General features: G+C 43.1%; 1 pseudogene; it reads left to right on the forward strand.

Annotated features, from left to right (window-relative positions):
- Positions 1–18,584: 18,584 nt before the first annotated feature.
- The window catches only part of LOC144686215 (histamine N-methyltransferase-like), an 88,382-nt pseudogene continuing 80,403 nt past the window's right edge, over positions 18,585–26,563 (forward strand).

A 26,563-nucleotide genomic window follows, 5' to 3' on the forward strand; every position in this document is an offset into this window, starting at 1 on the left:
CCAACCTTTGAAAATTGAAAAATAAACTGCCTGCCTGTGACCGTGAGAGATGAAAAAATCTGTTCTAGCAGTTTCAATTACTTTTTGTTGACATAGCCCTAAGTGCAATCATCAAAGCATTTATTAATTCTTGGCTGCTTTCCACAACCTATCATTATCATGGGGTGAGGGGGAGGCTTGGATGGTTATAATTTCACTATTTTATTGACAACTCAAATAAGTTATGAAAGGATTAGTATTAATTGATGTAGGGTTATGAGTATAATTTTTTGATAAGGGACAAATTACTTGAGGGGATTTAAATGGGCTTTTATGAATGGGCTTTTTTTAAATAGTGAATCCTATAACAGACATTTAGAATTTATTTTATTCCATCCCAGCATGTCTCCTGAAGTATGCCATGGTGGATACTGGGTGAGTTGGTATGGAGAGTGTCAGAGCAAAGGGTGGTGGGTAGGGGTCATGACTTGGCATGAATTGGCTCTAAGTTGGCATAGGGGTTATAAGGGACCGTGGGGATTGGTGGAGGAGGGTGTCATGGTTGGCATGTATGGGCATGGGGAAGGGGTGAGGGCTAGGGGTCCTAATGTTGAAGTAAACAAGTCACAGAGAACTGAGGCGAGTTGTTTAAACAGCCCACCTCGGCATCCAGCAGCCCCTGCGGCCACTTCCGATCTCTTTCCGGGGGCAGTAGGCTCGACTCCAACCTGAACCACACCCCATCCCTCCCCCCGAAAGATGATTCTATCATTCGGGGCACATTTTCCTCAGGCAGGTGTGACAAGCCAGGAAATTTCCCAACTTGAGCTACCCGACTCAGGAGTGAAATCCAGACCTAAGTCTCTCCTGCATTTTTCTGTTTTTATTTCAGATACACAGCATCGGAAATTAAAAAAAATGTCCCCAAGTTAAATAGACTGGTGGGTTTGAGTTAATGCTGGGTGTTTATATTGTCCAGAATAGTATTCTTCATAGAGTAACCATGATGGCAGAAGCTAACAGCTAAATAACAATATATAATTTATGTAATTAGATGGATCTAAAGAAGGAATAAAGGAACTTGTATTTCTATTGCCTTTCACATCTCCAGATGTCCCAAAGTATTTCATGGTTGATGAATTACTTCTGTTTAGTCACTGTAGCCATTTAGGCAATCATGTGTAGCAATTAACAGTTTAACTGTTACATTATACGGCATTTAAGTATCTTGAATTAAAAATTGATTACATCAATGCTATGGAACCTTTAAGCAGAGTAACTTATTTTGAGTGGCAAATAAAATATTAACTGACCAACACCTTGTGGAAAATCATACTTTTTTTTCACATTCTGCTCCCAAAAGTCACAGTTGTACAATTAACTTTTCACTGATATTCAAACTTGGGTTTAATTTAAGTTGATAATTAAACAATAAACAGCTTTTCTAACTTCATAATGTTGACTGTGAAATAGCTCCTGAGCAACTAAAATATTTTACTTTTTTCTAATTTTGCTGCCTACTGGGAATGAGCTGCACTGTGAGAGCTATACACATTTTGACACAAGATACCCTCCTGTGATTAACTCTTCAAACTTTGGCTAATTGGTGTGGATTATCTCTTCATTAAAATATTTGTTGATTGGAAAGATATGACTACCTTGTGCAGATGCTTTGGACTTGTCAGAACTGTAGAACCTGCAAAGTTAATTTTCACACCTTCCATCACACATAGCGGTGATGACAAGGGAATTTATTCTGAAACTTCTTACCTTAAAGATAATGAAACGAGGTGGTGTGAGCATTGAAGGAGCTTCAAGAAAGCCTACCAAGGCTGATTTTAATTCACTACTGGCCTTAGCGGCCCTGAAATTCGAGTGCCGCTCTTACCACTCGGCACCATTTTTTAAATTCATTCATGGGATGTAGATGTCACTGGCTAGGCCAGCATGGGAACAGCACTGCAGGTACACCAACCGCACATCAGCTGCAGCAGTTCAAGAAGGCAGCTCACTGCCGCCTTCTCAAAGACAATTAGGGATCCTCAATAAATGCTGGTCTAGTCAGCAAGACCCACAACCCATGAATGAATATTTTTTAAAATGGGTGCAGAGTGGGAATGGGTGGTAAGAGCGGCACTCCAATTTCAGGGCCGCTAGGACCAGTGGAGTGAGCCAAAATTTTGCACAGGGTCTTCACAAAGGTGGTCCAGGCACCTGTCTGAAGCAGGCAAGATTCTCATGGAATATGGAAATAAGGGCCCAGTGACATACATTCAGCCCTGAATTCAATTTCGAGGTACAATCGGGCAGAGCTTCACCGATTTATACTGGGCAGCGAGCAGTCTAACCCAGTGATCCTTAAAAGGGCTCACAGTAGGTCACTCACAAAACAACCCAAGAAATGTCCAATTATAGTTGATTGAGTTCAGAAGAGCAGAAGGATCACACAATAAATCACAACACCAATAATTCTTTGGTACTTAAGTGCTATTATAATTAGCTTTTCAATTGTTTTTGCTATGGTACTCTGGTATTGTCTGACTGTAAAACATGTGTCATTCTAATAATCCATGTGTAATAATAAAGAATAAACAAACACAACTAAGTTGAAGAAGGTGGTTTTGGTGTTGTTAATTTTGAGCTAGAGAAAGTTCTTTTTCATCCTGATTTGAATTCGTCATCAAGCAACATAAGCAACAGTCATGGTGATGCAAGAAGGGTAAAGCAAATTATCATTGACACAAATACAATAGTTGATATGTGCTTATGATTAACGTTACCAAGTAGGAGCACATCAATAAGACTTCTGCTTGATTCAGCACTAATTCCAAAGACATGCTCTCAGTCAGTTGAAACCAGAAATGTTTAGCAAGACTATGTGCCATTAGATCAGCAGGCCTAACAGCCTGTCCTTAATCTAATGAGTGATATTATTTCTGTTAGAAGTATGTGGTGGTGGAATCACTACTTATTTATCCACCAATAACTTGGCAGTTTGAAACATAGCTTACAAGAATTTCAGGAGAAACAACATTCCCGCCAGTTGGCCTAGACTACTACATGAAATGGAATCAGCAAACTATTGTACAATCCTGTCCACTTGTAAGCTTATTCATTTTCTGGGTAGCATGCACGATGTCTCCAGATCAGATACGCTCACTATCATAGCTGTTCCACCAGTGATTGGAATTGAAGCCTAATTGGAAGTGATTGGACGAGTATCACTTTTTTAAACAAGCATCCTGTCACAACTTGAGGACGGATTTTGCAGATAGATTTAAATAAACTAGCAATGATTGCAAACTGCAGCAATGTATTCCGTGGAAATTGTGTAATTTATTGCATTAGTAATTAGACCGATCTTTGCAGACAAGGCATGAAGTATTTTCTAAAGAATATCCCTGTTGTAACTCTTGCCCCCTCATACCTTGTACCTATAATATACTCAGATGGGAGTAAATTGATTTTCTACTTTCTGATGAAAGAAATCAAACAAGAGTGACATTATTGTTCACAAATTACATGCACTGTTAATTAGAGAGAGTGCCATAGAAAGCTATAGTCAATAGAAACAAGCTTCTGTCACTGAACTCCAACTTACAATGCCTTCACAGTTTCTATAGAGTTTGATAGCACTCTGCCAGCACCTGACTAGAGAAATATAATTTAAAGAAATGAAGGCAAAAATATATGTTTTGCACTCAGTCCGTGAAAACTCTATTTTCACCTTTGAAGTTGAGCAAACTCCAGTTCAATTTGCAACAAGACAAATACACAAATGCCACAGCATTCATCCATGCAGTATTTGGTTATTCAATCCTACAGTGCCATTTTGCATTCAAAATTGCAGTCGCAATGCATGCACATTTCTGGTACAGGCTGCATCAGATGTCATTTTGGTGAGGCCATTTGTGCAGGCATTAGAGCATGCACCAGAAGTATGAAAAATTGACATGTCATGGCATCACTCAGTGTCTAATGCTGATTTGACTCTAGGGGTGCCAATTTTGTCCTGACTGTTCCAGATAATTCCCTCTGTGAACATTGCAGAGCTTGACACGCATTCAGCAACAGGAAAGCTGCCTACCAGCACAATTTAAGGGATTGTCAACTTCTTTAAAGTTAGTTATTGATTGATTTTTACTGGTTCTTGCTGGGTTTGTAGAATTGCTGTAAGTTTTTGACTGCTGTTTAAAGTTGCTGAAGTTTGCAGGGTGTGGTGTGGCATGTCCTGAATGAAACATTCACATTTCAAGGAGTCTGCTCACAGGACTTGCTTCCAGTCATGGCCACTGTAGCTACTATTCCCCTTGGCCAGCAGCATGACAGGGAGTGTGGAGAGAAAGACAGGGTTTACGTTTTGAGTCCGTACGACTCTTCTTCAGAGCTAAAGAGAAGTAAAAATATGATGAAATTTATACTGTTTAAGGTGGGGGGGGTGGTGGAGCAGGTGAAGCTGGATAGAAAGCCAGTGATAGATGGAGGCAAAGGAAAGATTGATAAAGAAGTCATGAACAAAAGGACAAAGGGCTGTTAATGGTGGTGGTGCTGGCTAAAGGAGGTGCTGATGGTGACATTGAGGATAGAAAGCAGGATGTGATAATAGCAGGACAAGGGTAAGCACTCTGGAAAGAACAACATGAACAAGTGACAGGCGGCCCTAGTGGGAGTGGGGTGGGGGGAGGGGACGGTGGTGGGAAAAAAGATCAAAAATAGGATAAAAAGCGGGGATAAAACAATGAATAAAAATGAAAATAAATAAAAGAGTCATATGGACTCGAAACATTAACTCTGTCTTTCTCTCCACAGATGCTGTTAGACCTGCTGAGTTTTTCTAGCATTTTCTGTTTTTGTTTCAGATTTCCAGCATCCGCAGTATTTTGCTTTTAGCATGATAGGGAGGCAATGCAGAGGAGGACAAGCTACTTGAAGAGGGAGAAGGGTTCTCAACATGAGACCGCATCCACCCAGGGTCTGCAGGGAGCCATTCTCCTACCTCAAACTCAATGGTAACAGTGTGTGTGGTGTCTGTTTTATGAGAGCAGTGCACACTGAAATCTGCCATCTGCTGCAGCCTCAGAGCGGAATGAGGATGACATTGCCAGTGGCTGTGAAGGTGACCATGACCATGAACTTCTTTGCGCTAGCACCCTTCCATGCTGCAGTAGGCAACGTTTCTAACACCCTTCAGTTCACCACCCACTGTTGAATAAGAGAGGCCACTGATGCTATGTATGCCAGGAGAGAGGAATACTTTGCAGCAGGCAGAGTGTGCATGCGGCCTCACCAGGGTAGTGGATTTCTCCATGGTGAAGGCTACCATTGACTGCACAAACATTGCTTTGTGGACGCTGCATCTAAATGCAGTGATGGCAATTGCAAAGTGTCCCACTACCTAAATGTGCAATCGATGTGTGGCCAGGCTTAATACATCATGCAGGCGAATGTCCAGTGTCCCATCAGGAGCCATGATGCTCTGCCATTAATATTTTTGGCACCATGTCAAACCACAGCATGGCTACTGGGGACAGAGTCTACCCACTGACCACGTGGATCATGTCTCTGTGCAAAATCCAAGAATATGTGCGCAACATACACATAATAAGAACCATTGTGCCTTGTAAAATGTGATTGAGTATTTCTGATAGTTTCTGTTACTTAAATCACTCATGAGAAGTCCTACAGGACTTGCATCCAACACAACTATGCCATCAGGAAGTGTGATACAATGTGTTTGGATGATGTGAGCAGTCATGGTTCAATAGCTGTCAGTTTGTGCAAGGTGTGTGGATTGCAGCAATGCTAAGAGCGTGAAGGTGAGGTGGAGCTACAGGTGTTCGGCATGATTTGTGATTTTTAGGGGTTGTTGGTAGGTAAGAGATGGGGGTGAGAGGTGAAGTTTGTTTATAGTGCCTCCTACCCCCATTTAGGTAGAGGACACCTTTCCTTCTGTAAACCTCCCACACCAAGGCCTCCTTGCTGTTTTGGAGTGCCTTGGATCATGCTTTCTGCTATGTTATGCCATTCCTGTGCCTTTTCCAGGCCAAATTTACTTTTGCAATGAATTACAGCACCTACCCCAGTGAAAAAACACTTCTCCTTTCAAAAGTACAGGTTTATTTCAGGTTGAATAGGCCAATTTGAACTCATAATTTTGTTGCCCCTACTGAGTGATGCAGCCACTCAGTTAGCGATGGCTGCATGCTGCAATCATGTAACTGAGTGGGCAGCATGACGTTTGCCTGCATTAGAACCAATGGACATGGGTTAACTGTGCATTATGATCTCACACCCATTTATGGGTCTAATCCAATTTTCTCCGCAATGCAATTTAAGATGTTTGAAAGTGATCTCAGTTATTTTGATATGATGGTGTGGTGCACACACAGCAGCACAAAGATCATTCCTCTAAGGTTGAAGTAGACCTTAAAGATTATTCAAGGAATTCTTTGGTACATCAAACTAGCTCACAAAACAAATGTAGGTAGGTCCGCTGTATAATGAATACTAACCAAAGGGCACTAGGTGAATCTTTAATCATTTCGCCTTAAGTTATTGTCAAAGAAATAACTGGGGATTTGCTGTCCACATCTAAGGTGTATTTGATGGCTAAAATTTAGTTTACTTGAACTTTCTTGGAATAGCCAATCCAAGATGTTATTGAGAGTTGCTTGAGCCAACAACTCCCTTTTTGGACACATTACACAAATGAATTAAATAAGCTAATTTTTTTGCCAAAGTTATCAAAGAAAAAATTGGGCAACAAGATTAGGAACTAATATTTCTAAATACACTTATGGTAACAAATTTAACAGCTTCTTAATGCTAAACTTTTCTTGGATATATGCTATGAACAAACTGAATTGATAACCCTATTGGTCCAAAGGGTCCAGTTTATGGTAACTCAGATCATCTGGATTTCACATTCTATGGAATAAAGTTGTGTTTCTTCTTCTTATCGTGTTCACAGACAGTCTATATATGGCCCAGCCAGAACTGGACACATTTTTGTGCCTTGTTGAATCCTCTAGCGATAGGCATTGCAGGAGATGTTGCATAGTCTGTGGCTCAGTTCCACATTCACAAGTTATCGGGCTGGTTGTATACTTTTATCTCTGTGTTTAATTGTATATCCCCATTTGCTTAGTGACACCTTTGAACGACCTACACCAGTCCTAAGTCTGTTAAGGCACTTCCAGGTTGCCCAGTTGCAATTAGCTCCTGGGGGAAGGCTTTCATCCGGTAGAATTTCCATCGCTGGAGGTTGTTCGAGACTGGCGAGCCGGTCTTTCCACAAGGCGATGCGGGATTCAGATGGGTTTGATTATAATGGAACAACACTGTTCATGAAGCTCTTCCTTGACTTTAGGCACCTGGGTGTAGCTGTATGACCATGTAGAGGGTTCCTCTCATCTGATGTTTGACGGAGTCGCTCTTTCTTGCTGGCTACCGTTCTTCTTATATCAGGGGGAGCAATACCCGCCAGGATATATAGGCTGTTGATGTTTGTTGGTTTTAAACAACCTGTGTTAAGTCAGCAGCTTGCATTCAGAATGGCATCCATCTTCTTAGCATGAGTAGATCTTTCCCATGCAGGTCAGGCGTATTCGGCAGTGGAATAGCAAAGAGCAAGTGCACTGGTTCGCAATGTTTTCGAGCTTACTCCCCATTTTGTGTTAGTGAGCTCATTCAGGATGTTGTTTCATGCGCTCACTTTTGCCTTTGTGCTTGAAGTTGTGCTGAACGCCCAGCACTGTTATAAAGTCAGTATGACTAATTTAAGATGAGATTCTTGGGTGTAATTTTCAACTTTATCACCTGGGGAGTGACATGGCAGAATGGATTGCTCACCCGTTATAAAACTTGTCTGATCTGCTCTGGCACTTAACCACCCCAGAGGCAAAGTTGCAAATTATATCCTTGCATAGTTGACATGATAACAGCTTTGAGTAACAAGTATGTCAGGATATATTTAAATCTATGTCAACAAAATACTGAGAACCTAATCACTAAGTCGTATTTCTTTCATCTCGTACATCCTAGTTATCTGAATTGACTATAGTGGATGTGGCTGTCTCAATTCCTTCTGGAATGTTTGCATTTGCCTTAAAAACACCCATGAGGTTGATCTCCATCTGCATCTGTAACAGTTTGTTTCTCTTCTGTCATCTGCTGTCTTTTAGGTAGATGTAACCTTGGTCTTTAGAACCTTAACTGTTCCATATAAGGGACACATTTAAATAATTGCATATAACTGGACTTCTTAAACTACACAGTTTCACTCTTAAAGACTTACTCAGTTTCGAAACCTGCCTTTACAACCCTATTCTGAACCATTTTACCTACACGAATTAAGTACAACCATGTGTTGTAGGAATTATCAACATTCTTGGCTTTGGTTTTACTTCAAAATATGCTCTGCTCTTGAATACCGCATCTCAGGCAAATCAAGTGCAAAAGTGCCAAGCACATTGCACAATGACACTTTGAAGTAGGATGCACACTTTCTCATCTCCTGCAATTCTATGCTGCAAGCAAGAATTTTAATTTTATACAAATGGATAAATTAAACAAAGCAAACAGTTAACATTTTTTGCTAAATACAAGATTAGAATCTGAATCTATGGACATCCAATTTGAGTAGACTCCAGCCTGAAAAGTGATTGCTGTAAAAACCCTTATTAAGAATCAATATTTTGATGTTTTTTTACCATAATTTACTGATCTATAAAAAATCACAAAGAAAAGTTTAAATGGAACATATCTGAGCTTTACAATACTATTATACCCATTGCAAAGGAATAAGCCTAAATGGGATATTTAAATGCAGGAATAATTTATGAATAAAGGCTAAACACTTAATATGAATATAGATTGGAATATGTGACATAATATGTACGATTCATATTGGGCTATTAGCAATAAATAATTAAACTAATCCAATATAATTACACATGGTGAATTGATAAACAATAAAATTACTGTTGAATAAATTCATGATACAATCAATATTTTTAATACCAGTGAAGAAAAATCAAAACATTTACATGATTTTGCTTGTCTATTTGTTTAATGGAAGTTTAATTGTAGACCTGCATGAACTAATTTTTAAAAAAAGTATCTTATGAAATGTTTAGAATATCTAAAAAGTGGAATTCTTGTTTGAACTTTCTATATTTTCAAACCATAAAACTATTACAAACGAAAAACTTAATAAGCTCTTAAACTGAGAAAGGCTTGTGTCTATTGCATAACTGCTTGCCTAATCACTATCAGAAAAATAAGGCGATTTTCACGCTAATTCAATCTTGTACCTAGGAATACAAATGCAGCAGGTATTTTACATTAACAATCAGAAATATAGGGTTTACGTATTTTTGTTTTCAAAATGCCACAGCTGTTAAATAAATCACATTACAAGGTTTGTTAATTATGAATTACATATTGCTCTTTTGTCACTTTTGTCAAGTATGGCGAGCAGAGGATTTCTTCCCTGCCTCCATCTTTACCACTCTGAAATCCATGCCAGGATATACATTGAACAACTTTCTCTCTTCTCCAAGTCTTCTCTCCTAGCGCAGCAAAGTGCCTTTGTTTAGCAATTTCTTATAGCAGCATGGTTGAGATCAGGCACTCTGTGAAGGATCAGGAATTGGTCGCAATATGTTAGCAATAAAATAATGTAATTGAAAGAAAACATAATATCATACATTGTAAGAAGTCAACAACATGGTATGCAATTGTACATTGTAAAGAGTTCTGATTTCTATGAGTTGGTACACTTGGAATTCTTCACGGTTCAACAAGCAAAAAAATGCAGAAAAAAACAAAGGATCTTTGTTTTATTTGCTGTCTCCATCTGAGTAGCTGAAAACCATTAGTCAGTGGGTGTTCCATGCTTTGTCCAGTATCTGAAGAAGAGTCTTTTTTCCCCAAATTTACTCAGTTATAATGAAGCACATTTATTTTTGCAGTAAGCTGACCATGAATTTTGAATGTTAATTCTCGGCTAAATTTACACAGAAAGCTAAAGAGAACAAAGAAATGATCTGCTTTAAATAGTAGAAAAGTATTGGGGCAGAATTTTTTACTCAGCGTGTGGGCGCGTGTCCGCCACGCTCAAGTGTGAAAGAGTGCGTAATGATGTCGGGCGAGCGTCCCAACGTCATTGCGCACTTGCTTGATATTTCAGTAGATGGGCATTTGCGAGAGTTGGCAGCGTGCCCGCTGACAATTAATGGACCTTTTAAGGCCATTAACATTGCAATTACTGGGGATTTTTCATTACCCGTCCAACGTTATTGTTGGTGGGCCGGCGAATTGGCCAGGTGGCCTTTGCCTTTTCGAGGAAACCTCATCCAAGGGCGGGATGAGGTTTCTGAGATTAATTAGAAAAAAGATAAAAACGTTTGGACAGAATTTTCAGTATCCATATGTTTAGGTGATTCATTCAGTAGGTGTGGACATTTTTTTCAGCGTTTTAAGATTTTTGTTTATGGCTTTCGGATTCTTCAGCTCCCTGAGGCAGCTCTCTGCCTTTGGGTAGCTTTCTGTGAGCATTCCCCTGTGCCCGCACTGACATCAGTGCTGGCACCCACCCCCCCTCCCACCCCCACCATCACCCCCGCAGTACTGAGCATTTCAGCGCGCCGTTTATGTTGGCTGGCTGTTAATTGGCCAACCAGCATGAAATCGTGGTCGGGGGCTGATCGCGGGTGGCAACCTGTTTCCCAACTGCTCCCTGGCCTGCTCACATGCTGAGCTAAATGTACTGTCCTTGGTGTTACAGACAGGATGGTGGGTGTGTTAATTTAAACAGCACTAATTTCTTCTCTCACCACCTATTTGTAAACAGAAAGGTAATTTGATCTTTTCTCTCTTTAGAAGTGGTGGCGTATTTCCCCAACCCCCTTGGTTTTTGTGCAATCCAACCCTACAGTAAACTCGAGGATGAACTAAAAGTGTATTTGCATACACTCAGATGTGGGAAGGAGGGTTCGCAATGTTACCTCCACACTCAGTCGGTAAAGAGAGGGTTAGAGAAAAGAAGGTTTTACAGTACAGAGACCACAGAGAAAATAAATATTAGTTTGTGAGAGTCCAGAATGAAAGCCCAACGAGGTATTCCTTTCATAGAGGTCGGTGGGCTGTAAACCGATGTTGTAGAATTTGCTTTTCCGCTCGTGTTGACCTCGCAAGGTGAGATAGGCACTCAGAGATGAATCAATCTTGCAGGCAATGGTCCCTCCAGGGACCAACCTCCCTGTCCTGGATAGACAGATTTTCCTGGTCCTGTGGATTCCTCTGGACTGCTCCCTGTCTGATTGGAAGCAAGCCTGTCAATCAAAATGGCTCTGGGGCAGGAAGCCTATCAGTGATATCACATACTTGCTGAAACTTCGCACTGTGTGGGGAAAACCTAACTTCCGGGTTCCCAGCACTCTCCTGAAACCCCTAATCCTGGTGGGACAATTGTAACTAAAAATTCAGCCCAATAGATATTACGTTAAGGATTCAGACTACAGAAACTAGACAGCCAAGATTTATGTCTAATGGCTAAAGGACCATGAAGTCTTTTCTCTGCAACAATTAAATCATAAGCTTATGTTGAATATCAGCTGATCTGATCCGGTTAGTGAGTGTCAACTATCACTGAAAATGGGTACCTCTTCCTTATCAGTAAGAATAATGATATTTCAATACTTTGCCAGTAATTGAATATTTACCTAATGATAGCACAAGAGAACTATGATACATACATTGTCATTAGATTGCCAAAGATTGAATACCATCATTAGAAAAACTGACATATATTAATCACAAGATTGCCAGAAATTGTATGTCTATCCTTGATAACCAGGCCAAAAAAAAACTGCAGATATTTTTCAAATAACAGCATTTGGATTCTGGCACAGTAACCTAATCACTCCATTACTGTGAATCTTATGCCTATAATGGTAATATAAATTGGTCAAATATATAGATTTGTGAGTAAATCTAAAATGGTTCTTCTGCAATTGTATCTAAATGTGCTGGGGTAACAGGTCAAACTCTGAAAAATAGTCTTTGACTTAGACAAGTACAATGTCACCTGGAGACCCCATTTGGAATACTGTTTACCTTTTTTAGTCTCCTCGCATTGTAGGCAACATAGAAGCTTTGGAAAACATGCAAATGAGAGCCACACAGCTTTAAATAACTTACTTCCTCAGAAAGGCTTAGAAATATAGTTCCAATCACCTATGGGAGTTGGAATTTCCCAAAATATAAGTAAAGTAAAATGCAGATAGCAAAGGTTAATATCTCAAACAGGATCAGGGATGCAAAAGGCTTGTATTTTGGGGGATGGCTGAGGGAAATCAGGAAGGGGAGGGAGCCATGACCTGGTTTTAATGTGGGATCAAGAGGAACATTGCTCCTCCCAGTACCACATTCAGATAAGTATACTTCAAACCCTTACCATGTTGGTGGTGGCTTTTAATGATTCCTTTAAGAGCCACTGTACATAGAACTGATTTTCCAGAATGCAGTTGGCCCATCACTGGCTCTGGACAGGGCTGTTGTAAAGGGGGCTTCAAACAGTCTGTAAACTCTTAAGTTGGATATATAAAGAGCCAAGTGCCATTTCAGTCTTGGGTCCTGGACACCAAATATTTTTGCCTGCTCTAATATGATAGAAAGTGCTTTTTCAGCTTGTAATGCCACCATATTGGACACTTCGGAGGCCATTTAGCACTCAACAAGTGTTTTGCATTCAAATTTCTTGACCATAGCTGCTCGATCAGTTTAAGAACAATTGATGAAGGTTATTATGCATAAATCTTCCACATGCTTTGTATGTTACAATGACCAAGAACAAAGTATTTCATTTTGATTTAGAGAAGCATCATTTTGAAAAATGTATCAAACTGCTAAAATTAGATTCTAAATTTGTTATGCACAACCTTTTGTAATAACTTTATTGTCGAGTAACAGAGCTGCATAATTTTGACTGCATGCAGTAATAACTGGAGCAGGCTGTTAGGCGATGGCAGATGTGTCACAGTTGTAATTCTGACAGGTACCATTTTGCACATCAGCCAATAGCATAAGTAGCAGGAAGAAAAGAGAAAAATGGTTTGAAAGAATTCATAAAAGGATAGAGCTCAGCACTCTCACATTGATATGAAGTATGCTATCCATCACATTATAGAGGTAATGGCATGCCTATCAGCAGTCTGACTGGAAATGCAGTCTAAGGCCTTATCTATCACTGGAACTGGAATAAATGTGTCAACAGTAAAAAATACAGTTTAAAAACAATAAATTAAGCCTCCCATAGATAAAATGAAACTGCTGGTGCAATTTTGCCTCCCACTGAATTTATTACTAACACTATAAGCAAAACAGAAAATTGACCCTAAGAGAGTAAAGTAAGTACATATTCTAGACAGAAGCATTTCTTCAATAAGGAGACAAAACCACTCACTTGAATTTTATTGAGCATTGTGATCCCACTTTTCTATGTAGTGATCAAATGTGAAAACTCAAAAGCAGCATGATATGGCCCAAATATCTAGGCTTTTCAATTAATGAGGTAGTCGAACCCATACCTAAACCTCAATAGCTCATTTTCCAATAATTATATTAATCCTTTTCATCCTGTTAATTAATTGAGAGATGTCATTTGTATGTATGTAATTCTATTGTTTCATGAATGCGTATGAGTCAAATAATTTATTAAACAATTACCAATATACATAAAAACCTTTTGGATTCGTTCTCAGTAGTTAACTGAAGGTGAATGCGGATGAGCAGGGTTGAAAGTAGTCATCAAATTTAGAAAGTTGTAAGACTGGTAAAGTAAGAAGTAAAGGGTTGGCTGTTCATGTTAAAAAGACATGGGAAATGTGCAGTGGATTCTAACAGGTAGCTCAGTGTCATAGGGTTCAACCTTCCAGACTCCGAAAATTTCAGACATCATGACCATTTTTGGGACCCCACCCTGTTCATGGCAGCAGTGGGAGTTCAGACACGATCTTAAGACCAATTAAGAACCTTTCTCCAGGATCGCCATCCAATTAGAGACAGCAGACTGGCTGAGGAGGCAGGAGGGCCAATCGGGGCCAAAATTTGAGGGATGCTGGCAGCCTTTAAAGTGGTTGCAGTGGAAGTGCAGCTACAAGTGATTGGGGCACAAGAGGAAGCAGGCAATGCTTTTCCAGCATTGCTGATGGGCCAGGAACAGCGGTTCCCCCAGGCACCAAGCCCACCCACCTCCCCCACCACACCGATTAAACTGTCATGATTTGCCTGCCTCCCACAATATCCAAACACCGCAACTCCCCCCCACCCATGATCGACTAACTCCTTCCACACGATCTTCAGGTCCCCATCTAACGGTCTCTCCCTCTCTCCATCCTCCCTGGTTCCTAGCTGCTGCCTTCTACAGGCTTTTGCGGATGGAATTTACATACTATTTTTTCTTTGATCACTACAGTCCTTGCATATCACCAATAAATTATTGTGAAACAAAGATATATGTAGGTGACAGTATGATCAATTAATTGTAGTGAAACAAATGTACATAGTATAAACAAATATATACGCTGGTGATAGCATAGCTAACTAATTATAGCAAATCTAAGATACATTGTGCAGCCATTAATTGTAGTTAGGCAAACATATTAATTATAGCTGAGCAAAGAAACATGCACATGCCTAAAATTAATTTTGTCCTCTCGAATCCCTTCCAATTATCCCGTTAATATGGTTACATTGCCTTAATTAGCTCAGTATCCCATTAGTGATCAGATAGGCACATTCCAGGTCATCACACGAATTGCTCATATATTTTTTCAGACATTGCATCATCTTTTAATACTTTGAAGCTGGCTTGATTAAGCCTTAGAAATGATAAGTCTAAAGTCCAAAATGTTACCATGTTACCTGGATTTTTGTTTTGGGGTTGGGAGTCCTGACATTGGGTGAACTTCCAGAGCCCTCCCCTACGTTGCATCATCATCAGATATCCAATGTGACATTTTCACAGGTAAGACTAATTAGTGGCCAAGGAGTGCTGTCACCATCCAATTAAAGATGCCGGGCAGGGTCCCATGGCTGGAGGTCTATTTGGAGGCTGTCCAGCAATGGCACATCAGCAGCTTGACCATCCAAGGTGGAAGCTGCCAATGCATGCAAGAGAGAGAGGGTGCTCATGATGGAAGCACTCTCAGAAGACATTCGGTAAAAATGTTTAATTTAAAAAGGCCATAGTTGTCATTGTGGAGGTGCAACCCTTCAAATGGACCACTAGCAGCTGCAGCTGTGGTATGATGGCCATGGAGGGTGTGGGTGGGATGTCCCTTATGGGATGTAGCGCTGTCCCTTCCCTCCCCCAGTCGCCTGCTGGGAGGCCGCCTCCGTCCCCTGGCCTTATCTGCAGACATTAGAGACTGAACAATGGATTCCTGTCAGAGGAGGAATGAGAGGCGGGGAAGTGTGAAAATTGGCCTTGGAGAACGGTGTGCTAAATGGGGAGGGGTGGGGGAGCCTGCATTCTTCTGCTGAGTGGCCTCAATGGACCATTTAATTGGCTTAATAGGATACCTGGTTCTTGCGGGCAGATAGCCATCAACCTCTTAGCTGTGCCTGGGCTGAAAATGGTCAGGAAATGGAAATGTGCTACTCTCCAACATCAATTTTCACACCTTTCCACCTCTGATCCTACCTCTAAGAGGAATTCATAATTCAGCCCTGCAGATAAGTTCTTAAAATGGCTGAATCGCTTCCTGCACCATTGGTAACAGTGTGGTGGCCAATTATTTAAAGGAAATGAAAGAGAGAATTCATTGTGGCTGTGCTGAAGAGCCCAAGAAGTTAATTTGTCAATTCATAATTTCGTTCAGTCACCTTGGGGAAAATATCCACTTAACTTAATCAATTTAAACTTATTAATTCCCAGTTTATAAATTTACATTCGGCAATGTAAAAGTTGTTGTGTCTTGAATTTAAAAAATAGCTGTTAGCAGAAATGATTAGCTTCTTTCTATGTTTATTAGAAGATGTCAGATGCAATTTCATCACTTCAGATTTTTTTGGTCTAATTTCCCGATTGAAACAGACCTGAAAACCTATTATTTTTATTCCAACTCCTTCAAAATTTGCACATGTTGTTTTGATCCTTAGGAATTGAAAATCTGTTAAAATAACTGAAAACATTCACAGCACCGCCACTGTATTACATTTAAATTATCTGCATAAAATTCCTTAGCGCAATCCAACCACATTGGGTTTGAATTTGAGTTGCCCTTATTTTGGGTACCAGGTTTGAGATTCGTGCCTGTTTAGACTGACGTGTGCAACGCATAACACTGACACAGTAAATGTGTCTGAATGATTGTAGCAGCTAACTGAGTGGGCCTGCATTGCAGTCATATTCCTAATACAGCTGACTGTCCCTGCACTGAGCAGGGAAGACCAGCGGCATTGTTCAAAAACCATGTTGTGCAGCTACCCTGCTCTTCTTAAAGGCAGGTCAAACCACTTAAAAGGGAATCTGCACTGAAGAATATTGCTGTAATTTAAACGATGGAAAACTGAACTACCTGGTAGAAGAGATAGCTTCAGAGTGAAGGATGTGGCACTGTAGGCATTAGTGACGGAGGTCGGCAGGAGGAGAGATGACATGGTCCTGCGGTGGGGAAGAGGGCCCTCAAGGACGACTCTCAGAAGGGAGTGGGAGCAGGAGGCCTGGAAAGTCAACACCTGGAGTCTGAATCTAAGGACCTGGCAGCAGTGCCACAAGAAGACTAATGACTTCATGCGGGTGAATACATGATACCTCCTACCAGCACGCCACCAACGTCTCATGTTGTCCAGTGAACCACACTCCCTCACTCACCCCGCAGCACACCCTGGCACTCAGATCTAACATTCAGATACTCCAACCTCCTTCTCACACACTTATCAATGCTGGCAGCCTCACAGCTACCTCTCATTGCCTCCAGATATCTCCAGATTTTGAACTATAGTAGACACTTCATCCAAACACAGTGCAACTCAGTCACTATCATCAGGACAAGCTGAGATGGGATGGAAGGGATTGGAGCATGGGGCCACCTACAATGGGGCCCATGGCACCTGGAGGCCCTGAGGACATTTAAGATGATGGTATGATCCTGCCTTATGCCGCTTCACAACTCCTAGCACACCCTCAGCCTTCCAAGTGGCACGATGAGCAAGCTGCTGATGGTGTGACCATGAACCTCTTGCTTTTGCTCCTTAACACCCACTTCCCTCACACCAACCTTTCCCTTCAGATTTCCCGCTTTCAGACACCCAAGAACTGCTGTCTGCCCAATCCAATCTGTCACATCAATCCAAGGAGGGAGAAAGAGAGAGAGAGAGAAACAACACAGCACTGGTGAAGAGGCCCCATCACTTGACGTGACACTCAAAGCCATCAGCTCAGACACTGGCACTGAACCTACTTTGGAGGTTAATGTAGGTCAGTGCGTGGTGAGTCATGCAAGCAAAAGGGGCTGCAGCCAGGTCAGGGTTAAAGGATAGTTTGTTTGATAGCTCACTGGAAGGTGAAGTTGTAGAAGAGTTCTGCTGCAGAGAACTCAGATGTGGACCTCGATAGGGCGACAACAGAAGAGCACACTGAGATATACGCAGATGCCCTGCCAGCCGCCTGTCACTGTCAAGGAATATGGATGAGTCCAACTCCAAGTTGGCAGAGGACATGATGAAGAATTCAATCTCTTTGCAGCCTCTGTTCCATATCCCTGTCATGTTACAGATCCAGAGGTACTGTCACTGCTGTCCCTACACCTGCCACAGCCTTTGTCTGAACAAGTAACCAATGCCTCTGCTTTCACTGAGAGGATGTAGCAACACTTCCTGGTAAATCCTGAAATTTACCACGACATCCCCCACCAGAATAATGTGCTCTGGATGGAGATCACAGAGGAGCTTAGCAACTGTGGGGTCACCAAAGATGCTAGGTCCAGTGCAGGAAAAGGGGCAATGACCTCCTTCAGTCCTCCCGGGTAAGTGTCATGGTGGTATGGGACTGTCTCTCATGTGGGCATCAGGCTATGTATCTGTGCAGATGTGCAGCTAGGTGAGGTAGGCGAATGCATGATCAGCCTCAGGACTGCATTGTATTTGAGGCCAAAGCATGAGATAATTTGGCTTGAGCGAGCAATTGGATACAACCTAACACATTGACGGGCTAGTATGTTGGATGGACATGTGTGTAGTCTAGGGGGTCTGTTGCCATTTGTCAAGTCACTAAATCTCCACTTTCATCTGTGGGATGATGACACCAGTGACCCAGAGATGCACTGTCAACTGCCTCTCTCACACCCTCCATCAGCACAGGCACACCCACCTGGATCACAGAGGAGTCTCCTTTAGAAGCACAGACACACCCCAGCAGTTGGGAGTGGCTGTGACAGCTGAGGTCTCAGAGGATTGCTGGGGATCAGGCCCCCACTGAGCCCCACTCTGATGATGGGCCTCTGATCACAGCCACAACAAGTCTGCTGGAAATGCAGCAGAAGTTAGGGGAACATATGACAAAGATGCCAGGGGTTATGTGCAACTTTGCACGGATAATGGAGATGTTCATGCATGTCATGAGTTCTGCCATGTCTCAGGCATATGAACACATGGCTTCCTCCATGGAGAGGTTGGCCACTGGCATGGAGAGCCAGGTAGAGCAATCAACCAATATGCACTCTGACCTGCACTCTGTCACTCCATCCATGGGTTCCATACAGCAATGATTAGGTGAGAGGGGGATGAGGCACCTGGACCTCTCTCCTCAGGGAGATAGGCAGGTGCCATTGCTCCTCCAGATGGAAGAAGAGCACATACCAGTTGCCCTTGAGACTCCCTCTTAGGGCACTCGTAGGGGTGAGGGGCCTCTCATCATCCCCTCTGCCACTGACCCCACTGTCTCCAGTAGGGATGGCTGAAGAGGCTGCCTCTGCACTTGTGCAGGACATCCCAGTAGGCCAGATCCCTCAAGATCCCGGAACTCTAAAGGACGCCTGCCAAAGCCATTGCAGTCAACAGGGCATCATACTCAGCAGCCTGCCTCCATCTCAGCTGCCGATTTTTTTTTTATTCATTCAAGGGATGTGGGCTTCACTGTCTAGGCCAGCATTTATTGCCCATTCCTAATTGCCCTTGAGAAGACAAGGTCAAACCAAAACATAGAGATGGAAAAGAAAACTTATGCATTTATGAAAGTGGCACGAGTGTTTTTATGAAATTCACTTTGTCACATGTAAATATTGCACAATATAATGCTTTCACTTTATTAATGTGTACATCATTATCTTTTTTGGAACTTGCTTAGTTTGAGACCTAACTATACTGGAATGCCTCACGGTTGGCACTCACTTGATGGCTGCAGGGGAACATTAGACACCTCCTCCTTGTGCGAGAGACTATGTTGTTAGGTGTTTGTGATCAGTCTTTATCTAATGTCCATGTTTGTGTCATTTTGATGTTCACCAGTCCGTGGGACGTAGAGGAACATGTGGGCTCTGCAGACACTCCATTATATGCAGTGTCAAGGAGATTGCCTGAGATGATGCTCCACAGGGACAATTGAATTGTCTTATTTGGAGTTATGGACCTGTAACAATAGAGCAAGGTCTGAGACTCGTTCATGATAAACTGCTTGATGTATGCCCACTGGCACATCAGCTGTCCTGGGTAACAATCTTCAGTAGTGAATGTGTGTGACAGAGGTCCACTCCCCTTGCTATTCTAGGTAGTAGAGGACACATATTTAGAGGTAGCTCCTGGGGTTGCAGAGAGCTGACGGGGTTGATAGCCATCCTGAGCAGGCAAACCTGTCACAGCAATGGGATGTCATGTGGGAGCCTCAACCTTGGGCAAATCTTGTGCATATGAGATTGTTCCTGCTATCCCTGGCATGTCTCGCCATGGCCCTGGCATTTAGTAGAGGCTCATGTGCATTCATGTCCTTTTCCTCAGGCCCATCTCATTCATCCTTACCTGAAGAGGAGTGTTGGTCCTCCCTGTCATCCTGATGCAAGTGTTCACCACGTTGCATGGCCATGTTGTGCTATGTACAACATACCACGGCTATCTATGAAACCCTGTGTGTACTGCAGAGCCCCTCTGGACCTGTCATGGCAGTAGAAGCACATTTTCAACCTGCCTATTGTGTGTTCGATGATGGCCCTGGTAGAGGTGTGGGCTTCTTTCTAGCGCTCTTCCGCTGCATTGTGGGGATGTCATCGACCAGGTCCCCCAGGATCCAGCCGTCAGTCTGGGCAGGGACCACAAGAAGCCCAGGAAGCTGTGAGTTCTGCAAGATATATGAGTCATGAGAGCTTCCTGGGAAAGGAGCACAGACCTTCATGATTTTTTTGCCTGCGGTTGCTGATGAGTTGGAATTTTAGAGACCAGAATCCCTTGCGGTTCACATATGCCACTGGCTGCTCCCAGGGAGCTCTAATGGCAACATGCATGCCGTCGATTATCCCTTCACTTGAGGGAAACAAGCGATGGCCGCAAAGCTCATTGCCCCATCCACCTGGCTGTTATCATCTGTGATGAATCTGATGAACTCATTGGTATGATGGAAGAGGGCACTGGTCACCTCTTTGATGCATCTGTGTGTGGCAGCCTGCAAAATGCCACACATCACCTATGGAGCCCTGGAAGCGGCCAATAGTGAAAATGTTGAGTGCCGCAGTCACTTTGAGGGCCACTGACATGGGGTTGCTGCCAAATCCATGTGGCTGCATGTCTTGCTCCTGCATAGTTTGGTATCCACTTCCTAGGACAGCCTCAGGCATCTGTGGCATTGCCTCTCAGACATCTGGAGGTAGTTTGTCCATGTCCTGATGATGCGCTAACATGCCAGTGATCTTTTTCTCCTATGCCTTCCCTAGTTGGCTGCTTTCCTGGCCACCCTGCCCCTCTGGTGTTGCCTGCTGCAGGCCTTGCAGCCTCAGTTGTTGATCAGTGAGAGTGTTTTGTTGCATCCTCACCTATTGTTCCCGAGGTTGTAGAAATATTGAGTATATGAGGCCCGTAGATATTTCAACAAGTGAACTGTGTGAAAAAGGCCGACAATGATATGCGCACTTGCGTGTTCAGGGGTTTCATCCACACAACTGCTGGCTAGTGAGATTTTCCACTGCTCCCATTGACCACATTCAAAACTCCACCCGTCTCAAATTTGCCACCTCCCACTTGGTTTGCACTGCTGGCAGCTACAAGAAGAGTTTTGAAGGCCAGTAACGCTGTGCCAGTGACCCCTGAATTGCAACCTGTGACCCTCCACCTCCCTGTCTCCTTCTACTTTGTCCCCATGACCCTTCATTCTCCCAATATCACTGTTTGCATATCCCCTGTAACCCTTGATCCTCACCACATCAGCCTTGATTCTGTCATTGTGGAAGTGGACATACTATTTCTCCCCGCCAAGCCTACCCCCACCCCATCAAGCTTCCTCCTTTGACCCTAGAACTTCCCCACACCACACTTAGGGTTTCTGTTAGATCCCATGACCTGCCAAACGAGGCCTTGCATATCCCTACCTCAGACTAGACTTGCCCCCCTACTGAATTGAACTCCCCCCATGATAATAAATATTCCTTCTGTCAGCCACCCCAGAAACCAAAATTGGACAGCGCTCGCCCTGCCCTTTAGGCCCTTCATTTTGCTTATCTTTACTGAGTGCCCCCAAACGCCTGGCCACACCATGAGACCAGGCCCTTCCCACTGCACACTTCCGCACCCTGGCTCCACCTGCTGTCCTCCCTCAAAGTCATCTTCCATTCCTCCATGCCCCCTTCCGACCCCACATCAGCTCTCACCCCTGACTCGCCCTCACCCTCTATCCAAGCTGCCACTGTCCTGCTCCCCTCCCCCACATCTGCCGCAGAATACAAAGACAACTGCTCACCTCAGACACAGCTGCACAAAACTGACTGCTGCACGCCACCTTTAAACAAATGTGAACTGGGTGCCACACGTTTCCCGTGCTCTGCTGATATAATCTTGAAGGTAAGACTTAATTTCACCAATTTTGAATATAATGAGTATTCATGGCATGCAAATGTATTATGGATAGGAACCTGCCACGGGACAGCGTGAGGCCTGACCCACCACTGACACACCTCCAACTTAATATTTCATTCTGAAACCACTATCATAATTTCAAAATTTCAGCTCCTGCATGATTAGCTCACCCCACCTTCCATGTTTCCTGTTCCCAGAGTCTTCATCGTGTTGTGTGGCACTACCAGCATTCTAAATGGGAAAAATTTTGTGAAGAGATCTAGCAACTCAAGACTGGGCAACCATGAGGCGCTGTGGGCCATCAGCAGCAGCAGAATTGTACTTGAACACAATCTGTAACCTCAGGGCCCGGCATATCCCCCACTCTACCATTACCATCAAGCCAGGGGATCAACCCTGGTTCAATGAAGAGTGCAGGAGGGCATGCCAGGGGCAGCACAGGCATATCTAAAAATGAGGCATCAACCTGGTGAAGCTACAACCCAGGACTAGAACAAAGAACAAAGAAAAGTACAGCACAGGAACAGGCCCTTCGGTCCTCCAAGCCTGCGCCGATCATATTGCCTGTCAACTAAAACATTTTGCACTTCCGGGGTCCGTATTCCTCTATTCCCATCCTATTCATGTATTTGTCAAGCTGCCTCTTAAACACCACTATCGTACCTGCTTCCACCACCTCCTCTGGCAGCGAATTCCAGACACTCACTACCCTCTGCGTAAAAAACTTGCCCCGCACATCACCTTTATAGTTTTCTCCTCTCACCTTAAATCTATGTCCCCGAGTAATTGACTCTTCCACCCTGGGAACAAGCTTCTGATTATCTACTCTGTCCATGCCACTCATAAATTTGTAAACTTCTACCAAGTCGCCCCTCAATCTCCGTCGCTCTAGTGAGAACAATCCGAGTTTCTCCAACCTCTCCTCATAGCTAATAACCTCCAGACCAGGCAGCATCCTGGTAAATCTCCACTGCACCCTCTCCAATGCCTCCATATCCTTCTGGTAATGTGGTGACCAGAATTGCACGCAATATTCCAAGTATGACTACTTGTGTGCCAAACAATAGAAGCAGCAAGTGGTAGACAGAGTTAAATGATTCCACAAAAAATGGATCAGATCTAAGCTCTAGTCACATTCAGTCATGAATGGTGGTGGACTATTAAACAACTCACCGGAAGAGGTGGCTCCACAAATATCTCCATCTTCTATAATGGGGTAGCCCAGCACATCAGTGCAAAAGATAAGGCTGAAACATTCTCAATAGTTTTCAGCCAGAAGTGCCGAAAGGATGATCCGTTTCAGCCTCCTCCAGAGGTCCCCAGAATTACTGATGCTGTCTTCAGCCAAGTCGATTCATTCCGTGTGATATCAAGAAACGGCTGAAGGCACTGGATACTGCAAAGGCTGTGGGCCCTGACAATATTCCGGCAATATTACTGAAGACTTGTGCTCCAGAACTTGCCATACCCCGAGCCAAACTGTTCCAGTCCAGCTACAACACTGGCATGTACCTGGCAATGTGAAAAATTGTCCTGGGATGTCCTGTACACCAAAAGCAGGACAAACCCAAACTGGCCAATTATCACCCCATCAGTCTACTCTCGATCAACAATAAAGTGATGGAAGGGATCATCAACAGTGTTATCAAGCAGCACTTGCTTAGCAATACCCTGCTCACTGATGCTCAGTTTGGGTTCCACCAGAGTGACTGAGCTCCTGACCTCATTACAGCCTTGGTTCAAACATGGACAAAAGGGCTAAGCTCCAGAGTGTGAGCGTGACTGGCCATGATGTCAAGGCAGCATTTGACTGAGTGTGGCATCAAGGAGCCCTAGCAAAACTTGAGTCAATGGGAATCTGGGGAAAACTTTCTGCTGGTTGGAGTCATACCTAGCACAAAGGAAGATGGCTGTGGTTGTTAGAGGTCAGTCATCTCAGTTCCAGGACACCAATGCGGGAGTTCCTAAGGGTAGTGTCCTAAGCCTCAGCTACTTCATCAATTACCTCCCTTCCATCATAAGGTCAGAAGTGGGGGCGTTTGCAGATGATTGCACAACGTTCAGCACCATTCGAGACTCTTCAGATACTGAAGCAGTCCATGTCCAAATGGAACAAGACCTGGACAATATCCAGGTTGACAAGTGGCAAGTAACATTCATGCCGCACAAGTGCCAGGCAATAACCATTTCCAACAAAGGAGAATCTAACCATTACCCCATGACATTCAATGGCATTACCATCGCTGAATCCCCCAATATCAACATCCTGGGGGTTACCATTGACCAGAAACTGAACTGGACTATACATATAAATACTGTGGCTACAAGAGCAGATCAGAGGCTAGGAATCCTGCAGCGAGTAACTCACCTCCTTATTCCCCAAAGCCTGTCCACCATCTACAAGGCACAGATCAGGAGTGTGATGGGATACTCTCCACTTGCCTGGATGAGTGCAGCTCTCACAACACTTTAGAAGCTTGACACCATCCAGGACAAAACAGCCTACTTAATTGACACCGCATCCACAAACGTTCACTCCCTCCACCACCGACACGCAGTGGCAGCAGTGTGTACCATCTACAAGATGCAATGCAAGAATTCACCAGGGCTCCTTAGACAGAACCTTCCAAACCCATGACCACTACCAACTAAAAGGACAAGGGCAGCAGACACATGGGAACACTGCCATCTGGAAGTTCCCCTCCAAGCCACTCACCTGCCTGCCATGGAAATATATTGCCATTCCTTCACTGTCGCTGGGTCAAAATCCTGGGACTCCCTCCCTAACAGCACTGTGGCTGTACTTACACTACATGGACTGCAGCGATTCAAGAAGGCAGCTCACCACCACCTTCTCAAGGGCAATTAGGGATGGGCAATATATGCTGGCCTAGCCAGCGACACCCATGTCCCATGAAAGAATAAAAAAAATTAGATAAATTTAGTGCTTTTTTCTCAACCTAATTTACAATTTTTGATTACTTTTGTCAAAACCTTAGAGGACAGGAGGGGGCAAGCACAACAAGAGTGCTTAAACCAGGAGTACAGCATTTTGTAAATATTTGAAGTGATTTAAAATAGGACCATGCATTGTTCATTTAAAATTCCATAAGGCAATAGCAATTTTTCACTGTAATCCAGTTAAAGCCAAGTTCATACTGATCAAACAGAATGTACAAGTAATGTTTAGCTAAAATAAATCCATACCAACGACCTTAACATGAGGTGTCATCCAAAGTTTTCCCAATTCTGGGTACACAATCTTAAATTGAAATACATGTGCTCAATCAACCATACTCACACGCTCAAACATTCATTCAACTTCGAAAGATTGATCCCTGTAATGGAATTTGAACTCAAGTACTAAATTTTATTCGATATTCCTTGGTCACAAGTCCAAGACATATTTATATAGGTTAAATCAGTTTAAACCAAAAACATGACTCAGCTGTCTCAAAAATAATACTCATGTATATATATATATAATATATATATATAGAATGAGAGAGAGAGAGAGAGAGAGAGAGGATAATTAACAAACTTGAAATAGTACACGTTTGTAAAAAAGACCTTGATTTAAATGCTTAATACTTCCATTATCAAAAATAAGACTACAGGGGGTTAAAGAGTTGTTAGCTTTGAACAGAGCAGTTGGTCATGCTGACACTGAAAATAAGCATTAGATAAGCATTTTCTCTTTGAGAGTTTCTCATCCGCAGGTCAGGAAACTGGCACACATGCACACATGCGCTCAGAAACAGAAAACAAAATGCTTCACAGTTTCCATTCCATAACAAAAGCAGAACACGCTGAAAACTCTTATCCTATTTTTTTTCACAGTAGTTTTAACCTATGCTGTGGGCTTTTTAACTTATTTCTCTTTTGCTTAAACCTTTTGTTGCATTTCAAGTGTCTAATCCAGGTTTTTTTTAATGGACCTCTTTTACAGCATTTGCATAGCGTGACGGCCTGATAATAACTCTGCACAATCTCTTACCTTTCTGACGTATTTTGGAATTTTACCCCATTGGCGGAATCGTCCCAAATTTGCACTAAGTGCGGGGGTGGGCGGGTAAAACAGCCTTTTACCCGCTGGCCGCAATGGCGGGTTTTCACGCCATATTGTCCCAAATCCATGACATTACTTATGCATTCCTGGGAAACACGCTGTTTTGATGTCAGGCAAGGTCTCATTCACCTGCCATGTCATCACCTCGCCGCTTCATCAAGCCGGGCTCCATATTTAAAGTCCAGCCACGCGCACACATGTCAGTGCTCCCAGCCCATGACTGCTGCAGGGAAGATGTTCAGAAAAGGCAAAAAAACTGCAAGTTTAGTGACGGGTCACTGGAATGCCTTTTGGACACCGTGGAGGCCTGCTGCGATGTCCTATAGCCCACTCTGGCTGCAGGATGGGCAGCGGCGTGACCAACCAGGCTTGGAAGGCGGTGGTAGTGGCGATCAGTGCCAATGCTGTAGAGAAGAGGTTGGCCATCCAATGCAGATAGAGGATGAATGATCT

Source organism: Cetorhinus maximus, chromosome 11 (assembly GCF_964194155.1).
Source record: "Cetorhinus maximus chromosome 11, sCetMax3.hap1.1, whole genome shotgun sequence".
NCBI lineage: Eukaryota > Metazoa > Chordata > Chondrichthyes > Lamniformes > Cetorhinidae > Cetorhinus > Cetorhinus maximus.